General features: G+C 41.4%; 1 protein-coding gene across 14 annotated transcripts in view; it reads right to left on the reverse strand.

The window, feature by feature from the left end:
• Positions 1–23,239, reverse strand: part of GNB1 (G protein subunit beta 1) — a 74,431-nt gene extending 51,192 nt beyond the window's left edge. For 10 of the 14 annotated variants that reach the window (XM_083628908.1, XM_083628911.1, XM_083628905.1 and 7 more), the window contains exon 1: positions 22,238–23,239. The gene's annotated coding sequence lies outside the window, so the exon portion shown is untranslated. Of the gene's footprint in view, positions 1–3,979; positions 4,035–20,443; positions 20,747–22,237 lie in introns of those variants that run through there. The other 4 variants (XM_083628916.1, XM_083628914.1, XM_083628917.1 and 1 more) reach the window with 3 other exon arrangements.
• Between the last annotated feature and the right edge of the window lie 3,515 nt (positions 23,240–26,754).

Consider the following 26,754-nt stretch of genomic DNA (forward strand, 5'->3'; position numbering starts at 1 on the left):
CTATAGTGGTTAGTGTCAGACTTGGGACCTGGGAGAGATCAGGGTTCAAATCCCCACTCAGTCATGAAGCTCACTGGGTAGCCTTGGGCCAGTCACAGCCTTTTAAACTACCTCATAAGGTTGTTGTTAAGGAGGGGGTTGAACTATGTACTCCTTGATGGAAAAGGTGGGGTATAAATGCAATAAATAAGCTCTTTTGCTTACCTGTTTAAGAAAGCTGATGGGGCCAGCCAGATGGAGATGTCAGTCACCAACCTGGCATCCAGAGATCTCCATGTGGTCGCAACCGGACCCACGTCAGTAGCAAAATGCACCTGGTGCATTTCAAACACTGAGCCAAACCATAGCTTAGCTCATGGCAGGACCAAGAGGAGCAAAGCTGTTACCGCTGTACTCCATGCACCCATAGTTAAGCTTAACTGTGGATTAAAGTAACATGTGATCCAGCCCAATGTCACACACATATGACACTAATTATCAAGCTCTTGCTCTCTACTCTGCATGTTTCAGGATTAAACATCCACACAGTCATTTCACTTTGCTGTTTCCTTAAGGCACACTTAAAAGAAGCATTTCTATTAATGATTATGTCGGTTAAGGTTTATAAACATAGTTTTTGTATTTTTTAATTTCATTTTATAATTTCATTTTATAATGTAATTTGTATTATAATGTAATGTATTATAAAATTTATAATTTTATAATACATCATTTTATAATGTATATAAAACACAGAGAAGAATTATAACAGGTGAAAATTAAAAGATAAAAAACCTGTAAAATAGGCACATATAATGAGTACAGTTGCACATGGATTAAAACAATAAAGTCCAAGTAAAGACTTTCGTTATCAGATTATCAAGTATAGTTCCATATTTGCCAGGTTTGTGACAAGGGTTGTCTTGAAAATGAGGGTTCTGCTGTATATGTTATAAAATAATGCCAAATCACATAAAAAGTGTCTGGAGGTTTTAGTCTTGTCAAAATCTCAAACTGTGCATAATTTTTTCCATTATAGCTCTATTCCAGAGGGAGTAGTACCAAGCATCCAGCATAAGATTTTGGGCTGTTTTAAGGTTTATAAATGCTAACCTACAAACAGTTGTGCTCACAATGGATCAAGATTCGATCTAGGAAATTGCTGCTACTGGAAAACATGTGCTCTCCACCCACAAGGACAAAATGATGTGCACTCAATGCCTTCAGAAGGAGCATTTTCATTGCAACAATGAACTGCAGCCCACTAATAAGTGTAAAATAGTCCAGATCTTCATAAGTACTGTAGCCTAATTATAGTTTCATCAATTATATGTTTCTGGCTATATTATGATATAATGTTGGGGGAAGGGAGTGACAGGGAATAATGGGTATGTTTTGTAATTTTGAAAAAAGAAACAGCTTGAACAGGAAAAAGGGTAGGCTGTCGTGAATGCTCTTTAAATAGAGGCAGTGAAGGCCTCCAGCTTGGATGGCTTTAACAGAGGATTAGACAAATTCATGGAAGGCCATCAATGGTTGCTAGTCGATATACAGGTTTTACTCTGCACAGCATGAGGCAGTTTGTCTCTGAATATCAATTGCTGAGAATCACAGGTGGGTAAAGCACTGCTGTGCTGAGGTCCTGCTTTTGGACTTCCCATAAGCATCTGCTCAGCCACTGGGAGAACAGGATGCTAGATTAGATGGGCCACTCGCATCAGAACATAAATAACACCTGGATTATAATTATCCCCTCTTCCCTGGTATTACCAGAGTGCAGAAAATTGTGTACTGCCACGTTTAGACGATTGTCTTGAGACATTCTATGTTCTATATACAACCACAGAAGATATGGGGGGGGTGAGATTTGGAAGTGAGAGCTGGGCACAAAGAGTTTAAACCTGACTTTTAAACTGAGGTTGTCATTTTAAGGTATATTGAGCTCAGTTTTGAGGCTATAATTTCCTGCACAAAAATGTGTTTTTGTATGCCCCCACAGTACATATTTAAAAATCAAAGGAGCATTGCAAAACATTCAGGGAAGTTAACAATCCAACTTATAAATTATTTCCAGTACATATAAACCCAGGGTTGATGAATGAGGTCAGTTCACTTTAAAATGCAGGCTGAACTAATTTATCCACCATCCCTATGCAGAACATGCAAACACAAAAGAACACAGGCACAAAGGACACAATTTGAGGCAACAGTTAAACTGTAGAGGGGAGATCTTTCATACAGCTGCTGTGCCTGAAAATTCTGACATGTTTATTTACCAGCTGTCTTATGTGAGGAGCCTCTATTTAACTTAATAGAGGCTATTACAGCATGTTAAGAGGTGGCATACTTTAACTTGCTTTGAATCCTGTAAGGGCAGCTTGCATTATAGATACATCATAATTAACCTGGCATTTTAAGAGATTAGGCTAGTATACTATCCCAATTAGCATGTTAACTAAACCACAGTTTAGCATTACATAGAGGAGCCTCCTTGATTCTAATCAAAGTGGAGCTGAGCTCACATGGGCAGAACTTCTGCCAAGTTTAGTTTCACTTTCAAAGAATCTTAAATTAGCATTGTGCATGAATTGATGGTCTTAGTTACAACAACCATGGTTAGCCAGCTTTCTTTCTTTTACTTACTCCAGAAATATTATACTCCCGGAGAAGATGAAAACGGAGAGGCACATATATTCATTTATGGTGGGGATAGTGGTTAAAATTACTGGACAAAATGTTGTCAATCCTATTTTTGTTATCTATTTTTGATTACCTTAATGAAATTAATAATGTTTATGAATGCTGTAGTCATGCTAACCATTTTATGTCAATGAAAAATCAATGCTAAGTTAAGCTTAGATCTCCAGTAGGAAACATGTCTTTAGCCACTGGGGAAGTTAACCCACAAAATTAATTTGTCCAAGGGTCAATAAAAAGCCAAACTAACTTTTCTTAGCACAGTGCAACATACACAGCCCACAGTATACAATTTGGAATAATGCCTAATCAATCTGAATATGACAAGCATGTGTAACTGGAAACTAGCAGGGGTCTCTTCATGCAACATCATCTCACTTTGATAATGTGATGAGTCCACTTGTAATTCCTGCTACACCCATTAAGAAAATGATTGATAACTCTGAAGATTTTATGTAAGTGTTCTCAGTGATTGTGCAAGGAATCTGGGTAGAAGTACAAAAAAATTATTCAGTTTTCCAACACCATTTGAGATTACAAATTTTAAAAAAGCAGAATCCAGCATAGCTTTATAAGCCATGGTTTTAAGATTCAGCAAGCGCTTTTGTTAAAAACAAGGGTGACCAGTTAACACCTTCAAATGCAAATAAACTTGGCAGAATTCTTCTCAGGAAGGTATCAGTCAGCCTGACACTTCACTCAGGCTCATGGAGGCTTAGCCACAGAGTACTAAACATGGTTTAGCATTATGTGCGAACATAGCCACTGCCACTTTAATTGTGTATGAGACGAGTAGGCTTGAGAAAGAAGTGGAAAAATGCATTTCCGTTGAAATACAGTGGTACCTTGGTTCTCAGACTTAATCCGTTCCAGAAGTCCATTCCAAAACCAAATCATCACAAAACCAAGGCGCGCTTTCCCATAGAAAGTAATGCAAAACAGATTAATCCGTTCCAGACTTTTAAAAACAACCCCTAAAACACCAATAGCCGACAGCCGCATCGGATGTCTGGCTTCCGAAAAACGTTTGAAAACGGGAACACTTACCTCCGGGTTTTCGGTGTTTAGGAACCAAGGTGTTTGAGAACCAAGGTACAGCTGTAAATGGAAAATGTCAACTAACTAATTAGTTCAATTTATCAACAGGCCAATGCTATTATGTTTGGACTGGTCTTTGGGGTTGGAAAGAACCCCTGGGGTCATCAAATCCATCCCCTGCAATGCAGGAATCTCAACTAAAGCATCCAAGACAGATTGCCACCCAACCTCTACTTAAAAACCTCCAAGAAAGAGAGTCCATTACCTCCCGAGGGAGTCTGTTCTACTGTCGAAGAGCTCTTATTGTCAGAAAGTTCTTCCTGTCAAACATATATTGCAATAGATCAGTCAGCCATTAACAACATTAGGAATTCAAATGCAACTTTTGGGGGGGGTAATTGTTTTGTATCCATCAAAATTATACCAAAGAGTAGATCCATCAAAATTTATGTCCCTTAGCTAGTCATGTCTATTAACTTCAATGATCTACTTTGAGTAGGACTTACAATAAATACAACCCTTTGCATTTCTTTCACATACGCCTCTGTAAACTCTGTACAATTGACTTTGTTCTTATGGGTGAAGATTAATTTCCAGTCATCGTCAGAATTGATGCTGGCTGCAGTTGAAAAGGGTGTCATGACATGGAAGCAAGATTCCTTTGATTTCATTGGGACTTTCTACATCCTTTTCATGCCAGAGATAGGTCTGTAGTGATACAATGGTTGGGGGATATTGAGATGGCAAAGACTGTTTGAATGGGGAAAGGTAAAGAATTTTTCTTCTTCTGATTCATTCTGTTGGGGTGCTGCTTTCATTACCCATCCTGAGCAACTGGGATGGCATAGTTCACATAAATTCCTAGCTATTTACATGAATATGTCTTATAAAGGGTTAGAGACCATTGTTCCATATAGCTCTACGTTGCCTACACCAACTGGCAATGTTCTCAAATGAACAAGAGGTATCTTTACGGGGCAAAAATGATGTGACAAATACAGCTGCCCATGTAAAAATGCAATATTCAAAAAGTTAGAGAAGTTCCTCTCCCCTCCTTTTAACCAAAACACAAATTAGAAAAGTAACAAAGACTTTGCAGCTTGTCGTCTCACATCTGGCAAACTGTGTAAGTCACTTCCTGTTTAGAGCAGGCGTTTCCAACTGCTTGCTTTCCTGTGATGCAGAAAGCCTTTGTGTATTTTATACACACTCTCTCTCTCTTAAGATGGCTCTAATCACCTAGGAAATGATGTTTAAAATCACTGGCTTATTGTGCTCTGAAAAAGTTAAAGCGTTTTTGTGTTCATTCATATATATATATATACTTGAAAGGTTTCTAGGTGAATCAATATTTTGATTAGGAATGACTGAATGATTTAGCAGTGCAGTAAAGACACCACAAAATTAGGATTGCACCACTGAAAGGCAAGATAAGGGGTGAGGGCCTCCAAGTGCAAGAAATGTAGCTTATTATAGGTGTAATGCAGTTCAGAAAATTCCTTCTTCAAGTCCAATGTACAGCATACATAGGATAAGGGCTAATAACATGAAATATAAGAAAATATAGTGTGTTCTCATAAATGTATATTAAACCTATAGAATGATGCGTTTATGGTAAAGTTTTACTATGAAAATATTTAAATGTAATTACATGATATATTAATAAAATAACAAGCAGAATATAAAAGGGCTCCTAAATGAACAAGAACCGACACTCCCTAAAATTATTTGAAACCCACAAAATCTGATTGGTCAGACTCAAAATATAACCTAAATAAAACTATACCAAAGCAGAAATTTTATGATTAGCAGTGTGCAACCAAATAAAGTAAATGAATTGTTTTTAACAATTCTCACATAAAAGGTATATATATATATTGCAGTAAGTTCTGTTACAAGAAGCAGCCAAACTGCAACCTTTAATGTCCACTTGAACAGACTTTATGCAGGGAACTGTTACTAATAAAGCAGAATTCTAAAGAAAAAATATTTTGCCAGATACAATGCCTGTGGAATCACAATAGAATTTTCACCCCTTTGCTGGCATAAAAGTTCCTCAACCTAAATAAATAGGTAAAGGTACCCCTAACCATTAGGTCCAGTCGTGGCCGACTCTGGGGTTGTGGAGCTTATCTCACTTTACTGGCCGAGGAAGCCGGCGTACAGCTTCCGGGTCATGTGGCCAACATGACTAACCCGCTTCTGGCAAACCAGAGCAGCGCATGGAAACGCCGTTTACCTTCCCGCTGGAGAGGTACCTATTTATCTACTTGCACTTTGACGTGCTAAAATACTACAGTTTGGGAGTGCTCTAGGATTTGGCACTGACTGGGGAAGCCCAGGTAACATCAGTGACTAGGAGTATGTTTTATCACGTCTGGCTGGTATGTTAAATGCAGCCCCTTCTGGGGAGGACAGGGATCCATGCTCCAGACATGTCTAGATAGACAACTGTAACGTACTCTGCGGGACTACTGTTAATGACTATCTTGAAACTTCAGGAGGTTCAAAATGCACTACAAAAGTCCTGATGGGTATATGGCAGTCCACTGTAATATACCAGCTACACTGGATACCAGTGCTCAAACTGAGCTCCAGGTGTTAACCTTAAAGCCCTAATGATTTGGGACTGAACTACTAGATGACTGCCTACATCTGTACCATCCTTTTCATGCAGTGAGATCTGCATCAGAGGTATTCTTGGTGTATCCACATCCAACTTCTCTGAGGTGGATGACCACATCTTTAGATCTCCCTCCAGCAGATATATAGTGTGTAGGTACATGTCAGGCTTTTCTGAAGGTCTTAGACATTTTAGTTGATTGGCTTTCCCCAGGTAACATTTTCTCCCCGTCACCAGATGAGTGATGGTACACTGTTACACTACTGCAGTTCTGAGTGTTTAATTCTTGTGAATCTGTCGTATTCTTGGTTTTCCTAATAATGGATTTTAAAAATACTTGTACTTTTTATTGCTGTAAGTGTCTTTTATGGGCTTTGCTTGGAAAAGCAATATTTTTTAAAATACCTATAACAATAAAATCCATTTGTCTACAGTGATGGCATTAGAACCAAGTACTGGTCAGTGTGTGCAAAATCCTGCTTGCTTCCTTACATAGCAGAGCTAACAATATCATCCTGGTCCAACCGATTCGTACTGTTCTAGTCACAGTCTGCACCACAAAATCACAGGTTAACATGCTTAACATGTGCAAGTGAGGGGGTGTTCTATATAGCTTTCTCCATATAAAAGGATAACCATTGTGGTTCTTTCCTAAGGCAGGGGTAGAGGAACCTGCGGCCCTCCAGGTGCTGCTGGACTATACAGTCATTCCTATGAACTGGCTCAAGCAGATGGAAATTAAAGAGTCCAACAGCATAAAGGGTCACAGACTCACCACACCTACTCTAAAGGTTCAGAGCTACTTAAAACTCAAGGAAATCCTCACACAGAACTTAAGAATCCTACCTTATACTTAAATACAGGCCAAAGTAACACAGCAGTTTTTAAGATGCTTGTATGTATCTTTTCTCTGTTCCTTATCTCTTCCAAGTAACCAGGCTAATGACATTTCTTCTTTGGTTAACAACTTGAAATACATTAATGAACCAATATTCCAACAGGTCGACTTTTAGCAGGGCTAACATTGAACACAACCCAAAACCTGGCTCTTCCCTCACCCCCTAGTAACAGAGATGGAAACAACCATTTCCTGATTTAAACTAAACTTCTTCCCAGTGTTCAGTTGTGAAGACCTGCTGCCTCTCCAATTCCTGGGAGCTGGAGGGGCAATGGATCTTCTAGGCCAGCTCAGCAATTATCACCCTTGTACCACTATTCCCATTTCTACTTGGAACCAACCAGTGTTCTAAATTCCCCAGGGGTCAGGTGTGTTTTGCTACTGGTATGGGTCCAATTGTGACTATGTGGAAATTTCTGGGTGCCAGGTTGGCAATCACAGTTTAAAAACATCTGCCTAGTCAAGTCACCCCAAACAAGAAATCTCATGATGCTTCTATGAAAAGCTAGTAACTTCTCTTATTTCTGACTGCTGCATTTGGGGCAACTATATTTTGACTGGCGTTCTATCACTGTAATATACTACATAATATGTAATTCTTCCCTAACTGGCATCCATGAATTCTTGGAACAGAAAGCAGCCTTCAAATTTTGATCCAGAGCACAATGCTAAATGCTCCTATTACAGACATTGCACTATGCTCCTAGACCTACATCTTCACTACGATTCCAAGAAACCCTGTTACTAAAGGTTCATCTTCTAGCACAAAGATCTCTCTACTAGACAGAACCATTATATGCAATCATCATTTCAGAAGTGTTTATTATCAGGGATGAGGGAATCTTTTTACTGTTAAGGGCTGCATTCCCTTGATAGTAATCTGTCGTAGGCTGCATGTCTGCAGTTAGGGGAGACAGAGCAACACCACCGCAAGATAATCATTACTCTCCACCTGCCCCCCACCTCTCTTGTACAATATGAAGGAATTGCTGACTACAGGGAAGTTGATAAAGTTGCAAAGCATCTAGATATGCAATGCACTGCCTAGTACGGCATTTTCTCCTGCATTAGCTACTTGAGGCTGGGTGAAATCCTAGTGCTAGATATTATTGCCTTTCAGAACTCAAAGGGTTCCATGCTCAAGAGACTGACTGACTTCTCATTACAGGCTCACACTCACTTGGGCTACACAAATCCTGAGTAGATGCCATGCATCGTTCAGAAGCAAATGTTCAAAACAAGATTACAACATTGGGTTAAGTGCAATTCAGACAGGTACAAAACTGAAAGAGAGCAATTTGGTTATTAATGTAAAATTACTTGTGTGTCCTAAGGTGAACAGAGTTTCTAATTTCAATACATTTGCATTAAACATAAAACTGTATCCTACTAAACACTCTAGCTAGTGTTTGACAATCACCAATTATGGCTCATGGTTCATTTTGTCAGTTACCTAAGAAAGGTAAAATTCCTATTCCACTCTGTTTGCCGCAGGATACTACATCATAGACCAAACCTATTGTTTCTGCCAAAAGCAAGGTTACAGAACCATGCATTTGTCAAACTCTACCCATCTTCATGAGTCAGTGGTGCCATCCTTGATACTGCAGTTTTGCAGCTGCTGGATTCCTGTATAGCTTTTAAGCCTGTTGGGCTCCTTTGAGCTCCCACCCCTGGCAGCCATTTCTTTCTTGTAGGATCTCAACCAAGCATCAGTATGTATGCAGTGTGAGAAACACAGATATATAAGCTAGATACCGAATGGCTCCTTAAACCAGTCACCAAACGGTTGCCAAAATGGAATGCCTAGTTGCCATTTTGGGGCCAGGCGGCTTGAAAGTCATATTTTTCAATACAACTTTTTGGTTCCTGAAATTCATTCTGACTGTGCAGATAAAATACAATGGTTAGAATTCTACAGGATGTGTTGCTAGTGTGTGAAAACAGTCAAGATCCAAGGATCTCCAGACATACACCTCCAGATGGTGGAGACGTCAGATGCCATCCTAGCACATGGGCATCTTCAAGTGGTTGCAAGTGGCCAATAGTAAGTTGCAAAATGTGCCCGGCGAATTTCGAACACTGTATTTGTAGACTTGCTTATTTGTTATGAGAATTTGCGTAAATCAAGGGAAGATGAAACTTATGATCAAACTAAAATCTTTGAAGCAATAGTGTGTATTAAATTTAGAGAGCTACTACACTCCTTTCCGAAAAGATATAGCTGTGACAGCAACAAACTTAAAATATTGGTTAATATGTGCTAAGATTTAGATTTTTTCATAAAACTTAAAAACAAGGCAGTGGCACCCAAATTAAAAGTGTTTAAATAAGAACACCAATTGCCACCTCATGCAGAACTGCTGTCATTAGTTCAAGTGATTTGTGAAAGTAACAGCTAAGTCTGTTGTTGAAAGGTGGGAGTTAACACAATCTACCAAGTTTTCAAAAGCAACTGGGACCAGCTAGAAACGATAAGATTTAAACATACTGATTGGTCAGGCTATGTGCCAGCCATAATAAACATAGGACTTAGTAACCTGCACATAAAACCTAGGACTGCATGGTTACCTATAAACATTAAACAAATGGCTGATCTTTGATCAAGCACCTCTGGTCAGCAGTTATCAATTCGTATCTCTTCATCATGCCATCATTAAAACAATAGTCTTCAATTGGCCAGACTCAGGACTCACCTCTAAGCCCCAACTGCAACAAGGAGCCCACACTTAAAATTCTTTTAATGTATCAGTATTTAATAACAATCCAGTATTATACAGTCGTACCTTGGTTGTCAAACGTCTTGGTACTTGGACGTTTTGGCTCCCGAACGCCACAAACCCGGAAGTGGGTGTTCGAGTTTGCAAACGTTTTTTGGAAGCCGAACGTCCAACACACCTTCCGATTGAGGGCAGGAAGCTCCTGCAGCCAATCAGAAGCAGCGCCTTGGTTTTCAAAATGTTCCGGGAGTCAAACTGACTCCTGGAACGGATTAAGTTTGACAACCAATGGTGGGGTTTACTTCTTAGCCTTTTCTTCCCCAAAAAATGTACTGCAAGGCAGCAGAGATTTAGCACCAGAGCTTTCCTCCTCCAAGATGGGCTACATTCCCAGGCTGATGACCCCCATCTTCCTCTTACTTTCCTCTACAGGACCCGCAGAAACCACCTTCTTTACTGTTGGACCCAGTACTGGTCTCATCCACTCAATCTGCTGCAGCCTGTCTTTGCATGCAGGGGAAGTCGTAATTCACTGAGGGTTTGAGACCCATCGGCTACTCTCCAGACTGGAATCTCTAAGACGGTTGGATTGCATCTTGTACACCTCCTTCTGGCAACTCCTGCAGCCCAGCTGGTGCCAAACATATTGCTCTGCTTTCCTTTGGACCGCATCAGTGAGACCGAGCGGGGGGGGGGTCTAGTCGTCTGGGAAGCCCAGGACCTCCATACATACTGCCCAGGTTTGTGCCCTTGGGAGGTCATTTCAGTACACCTAACACTGCAGTTAGACTTCACCCCTGGAGGCACACTCCATTGTCTCTCAAGACTGATGGATGCCAACAACAACAATATACAGATGTGAGGGGCTAAGGCAGATGGTTGCTTAACTGAAGCCACTTAGTGAAGTCAAGTATCACCTCATCAATGAACAGGTATATTTTCAACTCACACTCTTACCAATTACATTACTTGCAAAACCTTGAGAGCTGCATACAGAGCTTGTCATCCTCTCACAGAACAAGCTATCACCTGATAAAATTTTGCAGATCAACTTAGCAAATCAAAACATTACTGAGTCCAGTCCAAATGTATAAAAACACGACTTGCACTTGGACATGCTTTTGAACCGCTAGGTGGGCAAGAGATGTATTTATAGAGCACTAACCATCCTGACAGAGTATACTTTTTCATGAACTTTAAACATGTTGTCAGAGCTGCCCGAGGTCCCAGCTCACAAAGGACCAACGCCGCTTCGTTGTTAAGTACGGAAGTCTTTATTGAAGTTCAGTTTCACTTCCAGAGCCGCAGCGTGCAGCTCTACGTCTCAAACTTCAGACCACTGAAGCTCCGTCTGAGTCTCCTCCCCCCAGACACCAGTTTAAGACTCTAGCCTTACTCCACCTCATCCTCTGCTCTTTCCGCCTCTGGTTCCGCCTGTCTGTCGGGGTCTCGCCCTTTCTAGACTCTTCTGACGCTGAATCCCCTGAGCCTTCCCCCTCCCTCCGACGGGCTTTAGGAGCTGGTTCCCAATCCGGGTCTCCTGCTGTCCCTCGCGCCTGTACATTTGAACTTGGCGCGCGCGCCCAGCCAGCAACTTTCCTCCTGACCGTTTCACTGCTGCTGTCACTGCTTCCCCCTTCGGGGAGGCTAGCTGCAACTGACCTTCCCTCCGTTCCCCCACTCTCCGATGGAGGCGTGGTCAGCCCTGACTCATCTTCTCTCCCCGCTGGAGGAGACGCTGGTCCTGACACATGTGACTCTTCCCCCCCACTACGCTCTGGTGGGGAAACTGGTCCTGATCCCCCGCTGCTGCTTTGGGGTTCCCCGCTGGCTCCTTGCTTCTGGTGCGTCCCCCCTGGGACCCGCCTTGCCCTGACCATCGGCGCCCCCTTCTGGGAATCTTCTGATTTGCTGGAGAAGCTCATGGAATCTCTCGGGTCACTGTCATACTCCCCTACGCTGCCCTCGGATTCTTCCCCTTCGCTCTCCATTTCCTCTCTCCCCTGTGCTCCTGCTCCCGAGCCCCTGACACATGTGCTTTTTATGCTCAAGGAGATGCTATTCTTAAATGCAGCAAAATATGCCACTGCAATATTCTATTCACATGCAAATAGCTCAGAAAAATAAGGTCAGAATTTTATATCAAATCATTAAAATAATGAAACTTGTGAAGAGGTGTGTTTGGAATGGAGCAATTGCAGATTGAGGTTTATGTTAAAAGTCTTAAATAAAAACAGCTCACACTACAGGTATCTCTCATATATATGAAGTTCTTCTTAATCTGCTTTTAAAACACTATGCAGCAAACATTTGGATCTGCTATAATATTAAGACAAAAGGCATGGCTCAATGCAGTAGAACACATACAATAAGTATCACAATCAGCCCCTGGCATCTTCCAATAGCGCTGGGAAAGATTCCTGTCTGAAAGATGTTTGACTACTGCCAGTGAAAGTAGACAATACTGAGCTAGATGGATTAATGTTTTGACTCTGTATATATCAGCTTCCTAGGTTTCTAAAACACATTACATTTATCACCTTCCCAGTCTCCCCAACTTTTCAATAAAGTAAGGCCTCAAATAACACAGGGGCTGCATTCAGGAAATCGCACCTAAAGCCAAAACACATGGGGTTCATTGGCAGGTGAAATTGCCAAAGTCATTTTTCATGGACCACCCCCATTCTAAGATTTTTTTAAAAAATAAATAAATCCCCACACACATAAAGCTGAATGCACACAAGTTAAATGTATGTACATTGTGGGCCTACTGTAATGGCAAGAAATAAGAAGAAAGGTGTACTTGGGGGAAGGGCTGTAAAAGATAGATCAGTTAATTTTAGCATTCCCACAGGCATCCAAAGGGACAAAAACACAAGTAATTCCAGGAATGCGTTGAAAATTACTTCTGGCCATTTAAATGAGCCTTTGAAGCAGCTAACTTGTAATTAGAAGACAAAGTTAAAATTCTTCTCTCAGGGGGAAAAATGTCATTACTACACAAAAGCTCACATCCCTTACCATTCCCTTATGTGTCAACATTCTAAATGACCTTTCTCTTATGCAAGTATCTTTTATACTTCAAAAAGATAGTGAAAGAATCATGGAAAGCTTATGTAGCAGATTTTCATAAATTTTGGCAATTCTACTCAAATTAGCAGTCATGGCAAAACACAGGTTTTAAATCACCTAATAAGACTTACACATTTCACCTCTCGCTAATGTGCTCCTAATTTAATAAGACAACCTAAGCAACAAACCTATACACTACACTGCTATTTCATCAGGGTATACATAAAGCTCAGTACACTTTTTATTGTTTAAAGTAGGGAGTATCAAAGTTTGCCACAAAAGACTCCTCAATTTCAACACCCAGAAGTGTTGAACCTACTCACATATTCAGAAACACCACTCTGAACACAAAATTAGATTTTGGAAGGTATCACTCTCTGGCTTCTTGACAGGCATATTAACAGCTCTTGCCCAACTTTAAGCTGCACCTGAGAGATGCCTTTGCCCTCAAACAAGAATGACTCCTACAAAACTGAACTACTGAATTAAAAAGTGACAGCCTGCTTGTGTATAATAGCAGAGTGGGGCGAAGGCATATCCTCATCAGAAAAATGAGAATTTTGCCACAGATCACCTTGTTTATAACACAATCAATCAGCATCCTTAAAAAACCAAGAGCTTGCATTTAGATTTTAATGCCATAGAGAATGCATATACCACTCTTTCAAGGTCCTACCAAACTACAAACTGTGAAGTAAATCATGCCTTCAAGACTCCTGAAAACTCACACTTAGATGAACCACAGCTTTAGAGTTGTTAAGATAGAGAATCCCTTCCTGTTCTTAGATGAAAAGATATGAAACAGTCTTTTAATGCATCTCACTTGTAAGAGAACATATCAGCATAACTCACTTTTAAAGATGTAAGAGATGAGTATCAGATGAAGTTTTACATATGAATTATAACAATTCATGGGTGTGATCTTTGATAAAGGTTACCTCTTCCACTTGCCTCAGGTTAGCCTATTTTTCTTACTAGCAAGTATATACAACAAGAAGCAATAGGACTGAAGCAGAAAATTTGTAGTGAATTTATTTCCTCCCACACCCTTTCCCATTAATGTATCAGCACTATATACACACCATTTTCCCAAATACTTATAAGATAATTTAAAAAGATGGTGCCAATTGGCAATTTTTATTGCTATGTGGCAGGAAGGTGAAAGTGAGGTAAAGAAGATAAATATAACACATATTTTCAAAGTTAAACTATGGTAAAATCCATATGGTAAACAGTACTTACAGAAACGAAATACAGATAAACACACAAAAGGTTCTCAGAAAGATAAAAGTATTTCCTTAATTTCTAAATGCTATAGTTGTGCAAGTGATAAATATAAAGTGTGCATGTATATGCAAATATGTGTGTGTGCCCCCTTCACCATCTGCGCATTTGATAACGTATCTTCCTGATATAATAAAATTAAGTCAGCCTTATAGATGGCAAAGAACACTCTGGTGTGGAAACAGACTAAAGATGCAACTAAATGACATTAAGACCTTCCCATTTTTAAAAAATGGTGAATGCAGCTGTGCATGCAGAGAGGAATTTGTATTGGACCATGGTGCAGGAAGAGGAGCTTTAACCTTTCCCTCCCTTTTCCTAGTTAAAATCTACCTCCCAAAACTGCTTTTTGCCCAAGACAGCAAAGCGTATACCACACGGCAAATGGAAGTGGAGCAAGGGGGAGTGTCAACCAGAAAAATTGTGGGTGGGATTAACTCCTATTCCTCAGTCCCTCAGTCCCAATATTAATGAAGTAATGGATACAAACATTTTCCAGAGTATCCAAATTTTAAAATGCAGGCATCTAAACACACAACTCCTCTGAAACATCTCAAATATTTATTTAAGAGATGCATTATTTCTCATCAACTCTGTAGGATTCTTCTCCAACATTTAATAAACAATGTATCCAAAGTTTGGAAACTGCTTTCGGTTTTTACAATCAAACAATATATGAACTTTATTAATTTATTAAATAAATAAATAACACTGCTGAGAGGAAACCATCTTCTTATTGAATCAGTACCTCTCAACCAAACACACTATCAGATTCTCTACCTCTTTTATCCCTGACATTCTCCTTCACTCCCCTTTACATATTCTCATCTGGTATCAGCTCCCTTTTGTCATCCATGGCATTTATCATACTACTCCTTATGACTGGAATAGCTTCCCGCTCTTTATCATCAATGCATTTAAATTTTACCTTACAATGCACATTTTCTGAACAAAACCTTTCATAAACCATCAGAGCCTGGACTTAGTCTACAGTGTCAGAAACCTCCCTCCTCCTGCCCTTTGTCATCATCTTAGTTCTGCCTTTGCCTAGAAGCCTTCTGGGAAGTGACCCTGTCACTTGCATTTGCAACGACTGCCATTCTAGGCTCCAAATATAATTGACTATTTGGTTTAAAAGTAACCAGTCTTTAGCCATTTCACAATGACTGATACTTTCAAAATGACCAATTATCCTAGAAACTCTCCTCTTCCTATTATGCCTGCTGAGGGCAAGGGGAAAGAAGATGACAGCAATAAGGATTTTTCTTCGGTGCCAAATCTGCCATCTACACAAAATTATTCATTCCCTTCTTTCTTCTGTCAAGCTCGTGTTAATGGCAGTCTCAAACAATACGGAATGCCATATGGCTACATCTGGATATTAAAATTGAGAATATCAATTACCAATCCACTAATGCAAAGCCAAAATCCACGGACAGTAAGAATTTAATCCAATCCAGGGACTGAAACTTGAGCCAATTGCAGGAAGCAAAATACAGGAAGCAAAAGCTACATTCATTTTTAGCAAAGTGTGATTATTCCACTGAAAGTCCTCAGATAATAGCAAAATATGTTTTATTCAGTCATACGCTTTAATTAGTATGGAGAAAAGTGACAAAAAACAGGAGCAGTTACAGATTTCATGTAGTGACATGATTAATGAAACCAGTTGGATTATATCAGCATTATGTGAGGTTGTAGAATCAACTCCATAATACAGTGAGGGGTAAAAGTATTTGATCCCCTGCTAAATTTGCCCGTTTGCCCTCTGACAAAGAAATGACCACTCCATAATTTTAATGGTAGGTTTATTGTAGCTGTGAGACAGAATAACAACAGGAAAACCCCCAGAGACCCAGAAGACAAGTCAGAGATTGAGGTGCATTATAATAAGTGAAATAAGTATTTGACCCCCCATCAACCAGCCAGATGTCAGGCTACTTGGTATCTTCACTGTATGTAAGGAGCTGAGATTAAAGACACCTGCTGTAAGGGAGAGGTCTTACCTGTAATCGCAGCTCGTTACAGTACCTGTACAAAAGACACCTGTCGACAGAAGCAATCAATCCAGCAGATTCCAAAGTAGCCACCATGACCAAGATCAAAGAGCTGTCCAAGGATGTCAGGGACAAGATTGTTGACCTGTACAAGGCTGGATTGGGCTACAAGACTATTGCCAAGCAGCTTGGTGAGAAGGTGACAATAGTTGGTGCAATAATTCGCAAATGGAAGAAACACAAAATAACTGTCAACCTCCCTCGGTCTGGGGCTCCATGCAAGATCTTATCTCTTGTGGAGTTGCAATGATCATGAGAATGGTGATGAAGCAGCCCAGAACTACACGGGGGGGGGGGGGACCTGTCAATGATCTCAGGGCAGCTGAGACCACAGTCACCATGAAAACAGTTGGTAACACACTACGGCGTGAAGGACTGAGATCCTGCAGAGCCCGCAAGGTCCCCTTGCTCAAGACAGCACATGTACAGGCCCGTTTGCAGTTTGCCAATGCACATCTGAATGACCCAGAGAAGTGGATGAAAGTGTTGTGGTCAGATGAGACCAAAATCAAGCTCTTTGGCATCAACTCAACTCGCCGTGTTTGGAGAAATGCTGTCTATGACCCCAAGAACACCATCCCCACCATCAAACATGGAGGGGGACATATTATGCTTTGGGGGTGTTTTTCTACTAAGGGGACAGGACACCTTCACCGCATCAAAGGGACAATGGACAGGCCCATGTATTGTCAAATCTTGGGTGAGCACATCCTTCCCTCAGCCAGGGCATTGAAAATGGGTCGAGGATGGGTACTCCAGCATGACAATGACCCAAAACACATGGCCAAGGCAACAAAGGAGTGGCTCAAGAAGAAGCACATTAAGGTCCTGGAGTGGCCAAGCCAGTCTCCAAACCTTGATCCCATCGAAAATCTATGGAGGGAGCTGAAGGTTTGAGTAGCTACACATCAGCCTCGAAATCTTACTGACTTGGAGAGATCTGCAAAGAGGAGTGGGACAAAATACTTCCTGAGATGTGTGCAAACCTGGTGGCCAACTACAAGAAATGTCTGACCTCTGTAATTGCCAACAAGGGTTTTGCCACCAAGTACTAAATCATCTTTTGCAAAGGGATCAAATACTTATTTCACTCATTATAATGCACATCAATCTCTGACTGACTGGGTTTCTGGGGGTTTTCCTGTTGTTATTCTGTCCCACACAGCTACAATAAACCTACCATTAAAATTATGGACTGGTCATTTCTTCGTCAGAGAGCAAACGGGCAAAGTTAGCAGGGGATCAAATACTTTCCCCCCTCTTCGAGAAACTTATTGCACACAAAATGCAAGCTATGTGCAGGGCTGATTTGCAGAAAGGATGACCTAAAAGCCAAAACAGTAATGTGTGTTCCTGTTAATCAATCTGCTCAAAACATACAGCATTTATTTGCTGGCTACATAACCACTATTATGACCGGTTACCATGCTTAGCTGTTAAAGATACAACGGAAATTGACATCCTTATACTAAAGCCTTGTTAGTTTTCATCTGAAAAAGAGGCCAAGCAGCCTCTAACTCATGCTTTTCATTTAGTTTAATAGAACACATTTCAGACTTCCTCATCTATCCCCCCACCACCACACATAATGCCTAGGTATTGTAACATCAACCAGTGTCCCCATACAATGATATGGTTAACTTCCAAGTTCAAACTTTTCCAAGTAAGTGGATGAGACACAAAGTATCACAACAGAATGCCTACTGCCACATTGACCTAGCAGCTGCAATGAATAAATAGGGATAAACCCTAGTGAACACAGGCCCTTAGGTAATTTTAACACCTGCTCATAGAGAAAAGGGCAAAAAAAGGAAAATATAAAACATGATCAAAATTCCAGTGGTGTGCACATGAAAATACAATAATGACAAGTAACTGTCAATCAATATCTTGTGCATTTATCCAAATATCTATTCTTTATGTGGGCCTCAACTACAATGTACTGTACCAAAGCAGAAACACAAAACAGACCCAACCCCCCAGAAAAACAAACCCAATGCCAAATGCAAAGAACACTGTTATGAGCTAACAGTTAGAACCCATAATAAAGAGTATGGGGTTACTATTAAACTCAAAATATACTATGCATTTTACTAATTGCAAGATATGTGTACTAAATAAATAAATGTCATCTAGTCTGCCCTGGTGAGCTTTCAGATGTAAGATAAAAATTAAACTAATAAAATTTGATAGTATTATTTTAAAGCTATTAACAATAATTTGATGCCATCCAAATAGTGTAATTTCAAATGTTTCTGCAAATGCAGGTACAATTCCAAACATACAGACTGTGAAATATGTTCTGCTCACTTCTAAATTAATCTGCTTTGGGTCAGTTAGAAGTCTGCAGTACTGTACTTTAACCCAGTTGGAATGTGAATAAAACTACCTATTGGTTTTTTAATAAAGAATGTTACCAACTTTAAAAATCTCGTTCAATTGTACAAGCTACTCCAGTAAGCACTGAAAATATGTAAAAACTTGTATAAAAAATATAAAAGACCAGGGAAAATGTTCTACTAATCAAGCAAGCTTCTGCTTCATGCCACTTTTTATTTATATATATATATATTTCACTGAAGAATTTCAGGTCAAATACTGTTGCAGAAGCTGTCATATTTTTGGCAAAGGAGCAGAACTGCATTTCCTTTCCATCACAAAGAGGTCACATGTGATCACACTGACAGATTACACAGTTCTACAAATAATGCTTGTATAAGATTTATGTAAGCCCTGCTGTAGAAGAAAATTGGTGGCAACATTCTAGGGAGGGAAAGAGTTTAAAACTCTTACGAGGCTTTGAGAAGTTAAAAATGATCCCATCACTATATCCCATGTATTTATGCCACGATGTAAAAATTTCAATAAAACTATTTACTCCACCCACCCGGCTTTATTTGGAGACTGAAAAGCATCAAAAGATTAAAAACCTAGAACATCTGCCAATCCCCTAGCCCCAACAAAACAAATCTGTTAATTAAAAAAAAAAAAAGCTTATCAAAGTCAGAAAAGGAATTTAAACATGATTTGGTTTGGTGAAGCTGTGTTTAGTTGAAAACGAAGAGTTGCCTTCCTGCAAACGCCATCTTGTTGCAGTTACCGGGCCCAGCACAAAAAGATCCATTCATTCCCCGAAAAAAATGGGGGGGGGGGGGAGAACAAGCACACCCTCCATAATCTGCAACCACTAAAACAATTGACCTATTCAATCCCCTCTTCCCAAAATTACAAAAGAGAGAATGCTTAATATCTAAGATTAATTAAGATCTCATCTTCATCTCGTTTTCTAACATGCATTTCACAAAACCAGCAGAAGCGGTTTGTCTTTATTTACAAGCCTGTGCTTAGAAGGAAAGCCTCAAAATGTGCAACAAACCTCTCCTCAGACTATGTACATAAATGGCGACAGCAGCCTCCTTTCAATTTTTGGTATTATTCTTTCACCACATCCAAATCCACATGGATAGGTGGTGTGAGAAACAGCTTTCCCCATTTCCAAGCTTTCATTTTTTTTAAGGAAACAGCATTTGCCTTGTTTAAAGTGGCTAATATATATATATATATATTGCATAAAATGTATTCGAATAAGTGGTTTTGCTAAGGCAATCATGACAAAAAATCACATTCGTTAAATTTTTAGTTCTTCATCACAGTGACAAATTGATAACCTCTATATCATTCTAATATTCCTCTTGACACATTATTTTAAAAATAAAATAAAATCCTTCCTTATCCTCTGGATTAATTCATTATTTAAAGTCACACAATAGTCTCCATAAGCATTTCCCTCATGTGGTTTTAGAAATTCAACTAGTTATTTTAAAAAAAACCTTTACTACAAAAGCAATTTTCCTTAAATTGCTTTTTTTAAAAAAACACACCAAAAATCATATTTGCACACTCCCTGGTTCTCCAGCAGCCAACGTCTACCCTGAGCAGACATTAATGGCAAAATTATACAACACCTATTAAAGCAGAAAAGCAACTAAAAAAATACAACAGCTAAATCTCTCTGCTATGACAGTGAAAGTAGAAGCATTTCTTATTCTCTCCCCGCCTCCAAACCATTTCCTACCGTAGGAAGAAGAAAACCACCAAGATTCCATTTTCTTAGCCTTCTCCTTGGCCAGGGGTTGCCTAAAGCAATCTCACCCTGTTTTCCTCTCCTCCACCCAATCAATTTTCCACCATTACAGTACCAGCCACACACAAACAGCACTCTCTTGATATTTTCTCCCAAGCATCCTCTGTGGACTGGCTTGCCTCCTTCCCCTCCCCCCACTTCTAGCCTCAACGCATGCAGAAAAGAATCAGTTCTTCAACAACCCCCCCCCCCCATACACACACACACACACCCTTTTCCTATCTCTGGCCAGCAGCTACAGAAAAACACTCCCCCTCCCTGATGTTCTGAGATGGGTGGGACAGTGATGGAGACAATGAAAGCAAAAAAACCCAAATGGTTATTTCTTGATTTCCTGTGTCAGCAGCCCTAACAAAAAAGGGCAGGGCACCTCGCCTAGTCAGGAAGGATGGCATTGTAAGATGGGGGGAGAGGACAGGATAGAGAAGGGGAGAGAGAAAAAAGAGAGCGCAAAATGGAGGGGAGTAGATAGGGAAAGGATTTGAAACAGCAAGGGAGAGTATTAAAAAGGGAGAGGAAAGCAGAAGTAGCTGTAATAGGGAAGGGCAGTCTAAGGCAGCTGGGAGGGGGAAATTCTGCGGGGAGGGGTAAAAACAGAGGGGTGAAAGAGAAAGAAGTGGGGCAGAAAGGAGCAAGATTTAAGTCATGAAGTAGGAAGGAGAGAAAGTGTATGAGGTGAAAGGAAAGAGAAAATATGGGGGAAATTGATCAGTACAGTACTCAAATTTCAAGGAGGGGCAGCCTCCCTCCCTCTTAGTTTTTGTATTGCTCTTTTTAGAAGGCTAGAGAGGGAAGAGAAGCATGATTTGGATAAAACAGGAGGGACCCAGGGTTGGGGATTTTATTAAAGGGTTCCTCCGTCCCCCATAACTGAAACACACTGAAATGTTCTTCTTTTTTTGCCAACAATTTGTTTTTTTAGAAAAAGAGATGATATGGGGGGGGGATAGGTATCTAGATGGGAGAAGTGAGGAGAGAGTATTTTAAGGTGGGGGGGGGAGAGAAAATGATTTTAAAAGGGAGGAGCATGTGAAGGGGCGTAATGGAGGCTTCTGCGGGGGTGGCAGAGGAAGAAAGGGGGTTAGGAGCACCTAAAAAACAGGGCCGTAGGGAGAGAAACAGGATTGGCTGATGTTGAGAGTTTAGAAAATACTGATTAAAAGACAAGGGTTTAAGGTGACTTAACAAGGGCCTGGAGAGATCGTAATGGGGCGGGGGTTTGAATAGGGTCTCCGCGGAGAGATTTGATGGGGCTGCATGCACAAGATCAGTGATTGGGAGGTGGTTGGGTTTTTTTTTTTAAGAGGGAATGAATAAGGCCTGATTTTCGGCGTGGGGAAATGAACAAGGTCTCCCGATTTTACAGGATTAACCGAATGAGGCCTGTTTTTTTTGCGGGGTGGGTGGGGAGAGTATGAACACGATATGAGATGGGGCCGGGTTCCCCCCCTCCCGCCCAGGATCGGGTCAGTAAGGCCTGTTTTTCAGGGTGGGGATGTGAACAGGGGCTGTCATGGGGCTTCGGGGTTTTTTTAAGAACGGGGCGAACGAGGCCTGTTTTTTCAGGGTGGGGATACGAACTGGGTCCGTAATAAGGACGGCAAGCAAAGCTGTAAAGGGTGGGGTGGGGGGAACGTGATTAGGATCCCTGCGAGGGAGATTTCGAAACAACACCCCCCCCTCCAATAATACCACATATTATGCTTTCCTCTCTCTTTCTCTCACCTTCCTCGACGGTCGTTGCTCATCCACGGCCTCCGCCGCCGCCGCCCCCAGCCAATACGCCTTCCTCTCCTCCTTTCTCCCTCCCCGCCGGGCGGGCGACCCCCTCGCAAGACCCCCGCCGAGAGGCGCCGGTTCTCCTCCTCCTTCCTCCTCCCAGTCAATTCAGTCCGTCAGGCCAGCCAGCGGGGCAGGAGGCAGCGTCGAGGGAGGAAGCAGAGAGGAGGAGGAAGAGGAAGAGGAGGAAACCGGGGGGGGGAGGTATGGAGGAGGGGGGGACACAGAAAGAGAAATAAACCGGGAGGGGGAGGAGGAGGAGGAGGAAGCCCCTACTGCTGCTGCCGCCGCCGCCGCCGCCGCCTCGTCGCCGTCCGTCCGTCCCGCGCCGCGCTTGGCAGCCGCTCCGTTTCCTCACGAAGAGACGCACCGAGGAGGAGGGGGAGAGAGAGAGAGAGAAAAGAGGGAGGGCGGCGGCTGCACCACCAACAGGAACGTCGAATCAAGAGGAGGCGGGCGGGCAAGGGGTCCCCTGAGGGAGTCGCTCGGGCGGGCAGGTTTTGTTATGTGTGGGAGGTTGTTTCCTCCTCCTCCTCCTCTCGGTTTTTCTTTCTTTCTCTTCGCGGTCCCCGGTTTTTTGTTTTAAAAAAGCTATGGTGGGTGGGTGTGGGCTCAGCCGCTCAGCTCCCGCTCGCGGCCATAGGGAAAGCAGCGGAGTCTCGGCTGGCTGGGTTGGGCGCGGCAGGCGAGGGTAGGCGGCAACTCCCCGCTTGCTTCCTTCCTTCCTTTCTCTCTCTCTGCCTCCCGCTCGCTCGCTCGCTTCCCCGCCCTTGCGGCCCGGCTGGGAAACCCCGAGCACGGCCGTTTGGCCTGCCTGGGTTCTCTCTCTCTCTCTCTCTCTCTCTCTCTCTCTCTCTCTCTCTCTCTCTCTTTTTTTTTTTTCCCTCCTCGACCTCCCCCTCCCCCCGTCTCGTGCCGCCTCCTTCCTGGAACTGAAAACCAGACAGTTTGAGGTGCTTTTTTTTTTAATAAAAAACAAAATCAAAAATAATATAATCAAAGTTAAAATAAGTCACTTCATGCTGCTTTGGGGTTCTTTTCTCCTTTTGGGTCATGCCCACCGCCGTCCTTTCTCACAGGCTGCGTGTGAGGCGATTTTGTTACACTAGTCGTTTCCAATAAATAAAAACGTCATGATTAGGAAGGAAGGGGGCGGGAAAGTTAAAAGGAGCCCCTTCGTGGTGGTGAAGGAAGGCAACATGGGTGGTCTTTGTAGGGTTGCCATGTTGTCCTCTTTCTCTAGGACACGTCCTCTTTTTTTCCGGGGTAAAATTTGAGGCAAAATGCCTTTATTTGCTTTGAATGACCGTCATAGCGCGCGCTCTTTTTTTCTTTTTGTTCTTCAAAATAGGGCAACCCTACCTTTTGGGTTCCCCATACTTACAATCTTTCTCACAGACAAAACCAGGCTACGTGAGGAGATTCGTTTATTTGGGGGGGAGGGGAGTCATTTGTGTGAAAGGAGATTTTTTTGTTTCGTTGTGAATAAGAAAGTTATTGTAGTAAAAGTTAAAAGTTACTTAACGGTGATTCCAAATATAACTGGTTCTTTTTCCTTTTGGCCCGCCCCCTATCCGAAAACCAAGCTATGTGAGGTGTTTTATTTTTAAGGGGTTTGTATGAGAAATGGATCCCCCGCCCCTTTTAACATTGTTGTTAATGACAAAAGTGTGTTTTTTAAAAAAACAACAACACAAAGTCACTTCATGATGATATTGAAACATGACAGATTATCTCTCCCTTTTCTCCCAGGAACCCAGACTGTAGAAGTTTGTGTTTAGAAAAAAATGATGATGATGACGATGATAAACTTAAGTCACTTCATGATGATTTGAAACATAGTTTTTTAAAAAAAGATTAAAAATGAAATAATGTTGGGGAGAGTGAATGAAAGGACAGGCTACGTATGGAAAGGAACACCACCACCTCACAATGTGCAAAGATGGCATAAAAGCGGGGGAAATGATAGAGAAAATAGCAAAAGGTTAAAAAGTGCAGTCTTTAACATAGATTTGGCCAGTCGCATTTTATACCTATTCATCCCTAAGACTTTAAGGAGAAACAAAGAGATTGTCAACAATGAAAGCAGGCTGTCAGATTATTTAATTTTTAAACTGATTTTTTAAAAAAGTTTTAAATATATGCTGGGTTGAATCCAAATTTAGTTATGCTTATACCCATTAGAAAGGACAGGGGTGGCGCTGTGCCTAGGACTTGCCGATCAGAAAGTAGGCGTTTCGAATCCCTGCGACGGGGTGAGCTCCCATTGCTCGGTCCCTGCTCCTGCCAACCTAGCAGTTTGAAAGCACGTCAAAGTGCAAGTAGATAAATAGGTACCGCTCCGGCGGGAAGGTAAACGGTGTTTCCGTGTGCTGCTCTGGTTCACCAGAAGTGGCTTAGTCATGCTGGCCACATGACCCAGAAGCTGTACGCTGGCTCCCTTGACCAATAAAGCGAGATGAGCACCGCAACCCCAGAGTCGGTCACAACTGGAGGACCTAATGGTCAGGGGTCCCTTTACCTTTACCTTATACCCATTAGCAGGGGTTCTGAGAGTGCTGTACCTGGCCCCACAGCCAACAGGTTCCCCAGACTTTGCACTTTAGTTTAAATCAAAATCCCAAGTCTCTAGTCCTCTTAAAAAGAAAGTTATGAAGCAAAATATGCAGCTAACCTTTGGAGTGATTTTAGTTAGATGACCCAGCCTGACTGCTTCCACCTTTCCATGTTTTTAGCCAATGAGTAAATGAGAGGTGGAATTGATGAGTGAATTGTTTGGACACCAGGGTCATGAAGAGCTGCTATATATTTTTTCCACATCGTTTTCTAGTCTATTTGTCATTTTCTAAAATCTCTATAGAGTGCCCTTCCTTTTCACCTAGCTGCCAGGATTACTACACAATAGGTTCAGGTGGACAAATAGCAAATACAAACTTTGCAAAGAGTCTTAGGCATGTCTCTTGTTGTGCAGAACCTAAAGCCAAACACTCATTAAGAATCCACTGTATACAGTTTACTTACAGTACAATGCTATGCATATCTACTTAAAAGTACATCTCTTTGTGCTTAATGGGGTTTACTTTGGGGTATGTTAGAATAGTTGCCTTGGCTTTAGTTTAGGATTGGCACTGTGGGAAAATGGGGTTCTTGTGCCTTTAACAACTGTGTCACAGGTAGAATATCATGAAAGCCTCTTCTAATATGAAAATACAGTTATGGGAAAAGCTTCACTTGTTCATTCTGTCCATCAGACATTTATTATCTGTGTGTGCCCCTGATTTGTACAGGAACAAAACATATGCAAATCTTATGCAAGTCTGTCTTCTTTTGCAAGTAGGTTGTAGAGGAATAATCCACAAACATCGTAGTAGACATGGTTGACACCGCTGCCCTCTAGTCCATACTAAGCATGGCTAAGAATGGTTTGAGCTCAATAAGAATATATACAGCCAAGAGATCAAAACAAAATGCAAGATTAAAAGGTTAGGCTGTGATCTTGTACTCACATAAATCTTCTCTACATTTATTGTGGGGTGGGGAGGATCATAATTTTCAGCACTGGCTAAGTGCCAAATTCAAAACTAAAATAAAATCAGTGAGCGATCAGCAATTATTGGGAAGAGAATCTAGCCCCACTGCCATGGGTCATAACATAGCTTTCTTCAATTGCATCTTTATAATGAAATCTTGAGAACAGAACAAAATAACTCTTTATCTGGTTGCTGTTTCTTTTTAAATGAGTCACCTTATAATAAAAAGTTATGAATAGCAAAGTTGAATTATTAATAGCTCCCCCAAATCCAAAAAGAATGGATTGCTTATCTCTCCCCATCCCCTCTGTTTCGGTGGTGCTACATCTGGACAAGTCTGGATCTTTATGTGTCTCAGAAGCAACCATAATGATGACATCAATTATTGATAGATGATTTTGTGTGAAAAAACACATCCCGCCATTTGGGGAAGCTGAAATTCAGCAAGGAAGCAAGCAGCTATATATGACTAATTCTGAGTATCTTGCAGAAGTCCTGTAAGCTATTTTTGAGGATGAAATTAAGCTGGTATAGTTTGGGTTTTTAATGTCAATTGGTAACCTCTTTAAAATAAATTTAATCCCAACCTCACCTTTTGGTGAAATGAACTGGACTCTGTATTTGATTTTACTGCGCTGTTACCCTGGAAAGAGCCCTGCCTGAAACCCCAGAGAGCTGTTGCCAGTCAGTGTAGACAGGACTGAGCTAGATGGATCAATGGTCTGACTCAGTATGGCAGCTTCCTGTGTTCTGTTCCTCAGATCTTGCAGGATGGAGCAGGCTGTAAGTCTGAATACAGGGGGCGGGGGAATGATTCTATTTTTAAGCTGAAGCTGTGTTTTTCAACAGGGCATTTTAAAAGTAATAGACTGCAAGGTGGGAGGCCCCAGCCTGTAAGAGAGCCCCCTCTGCCACCTGAGAATATCTGTCGGA

The sequence above is a fragment of the Podarcis filfolensis genome (genome assembly GCF_964270895.1).
Source record: "Podarcis filfolensis genome assembly, chromosome: 8".
NCBI lineage: Eukaryota > Metazoa > Chordata > Lepidosauria > Squamata > Lacertidae > Podarcis > Podarcis filfolensis.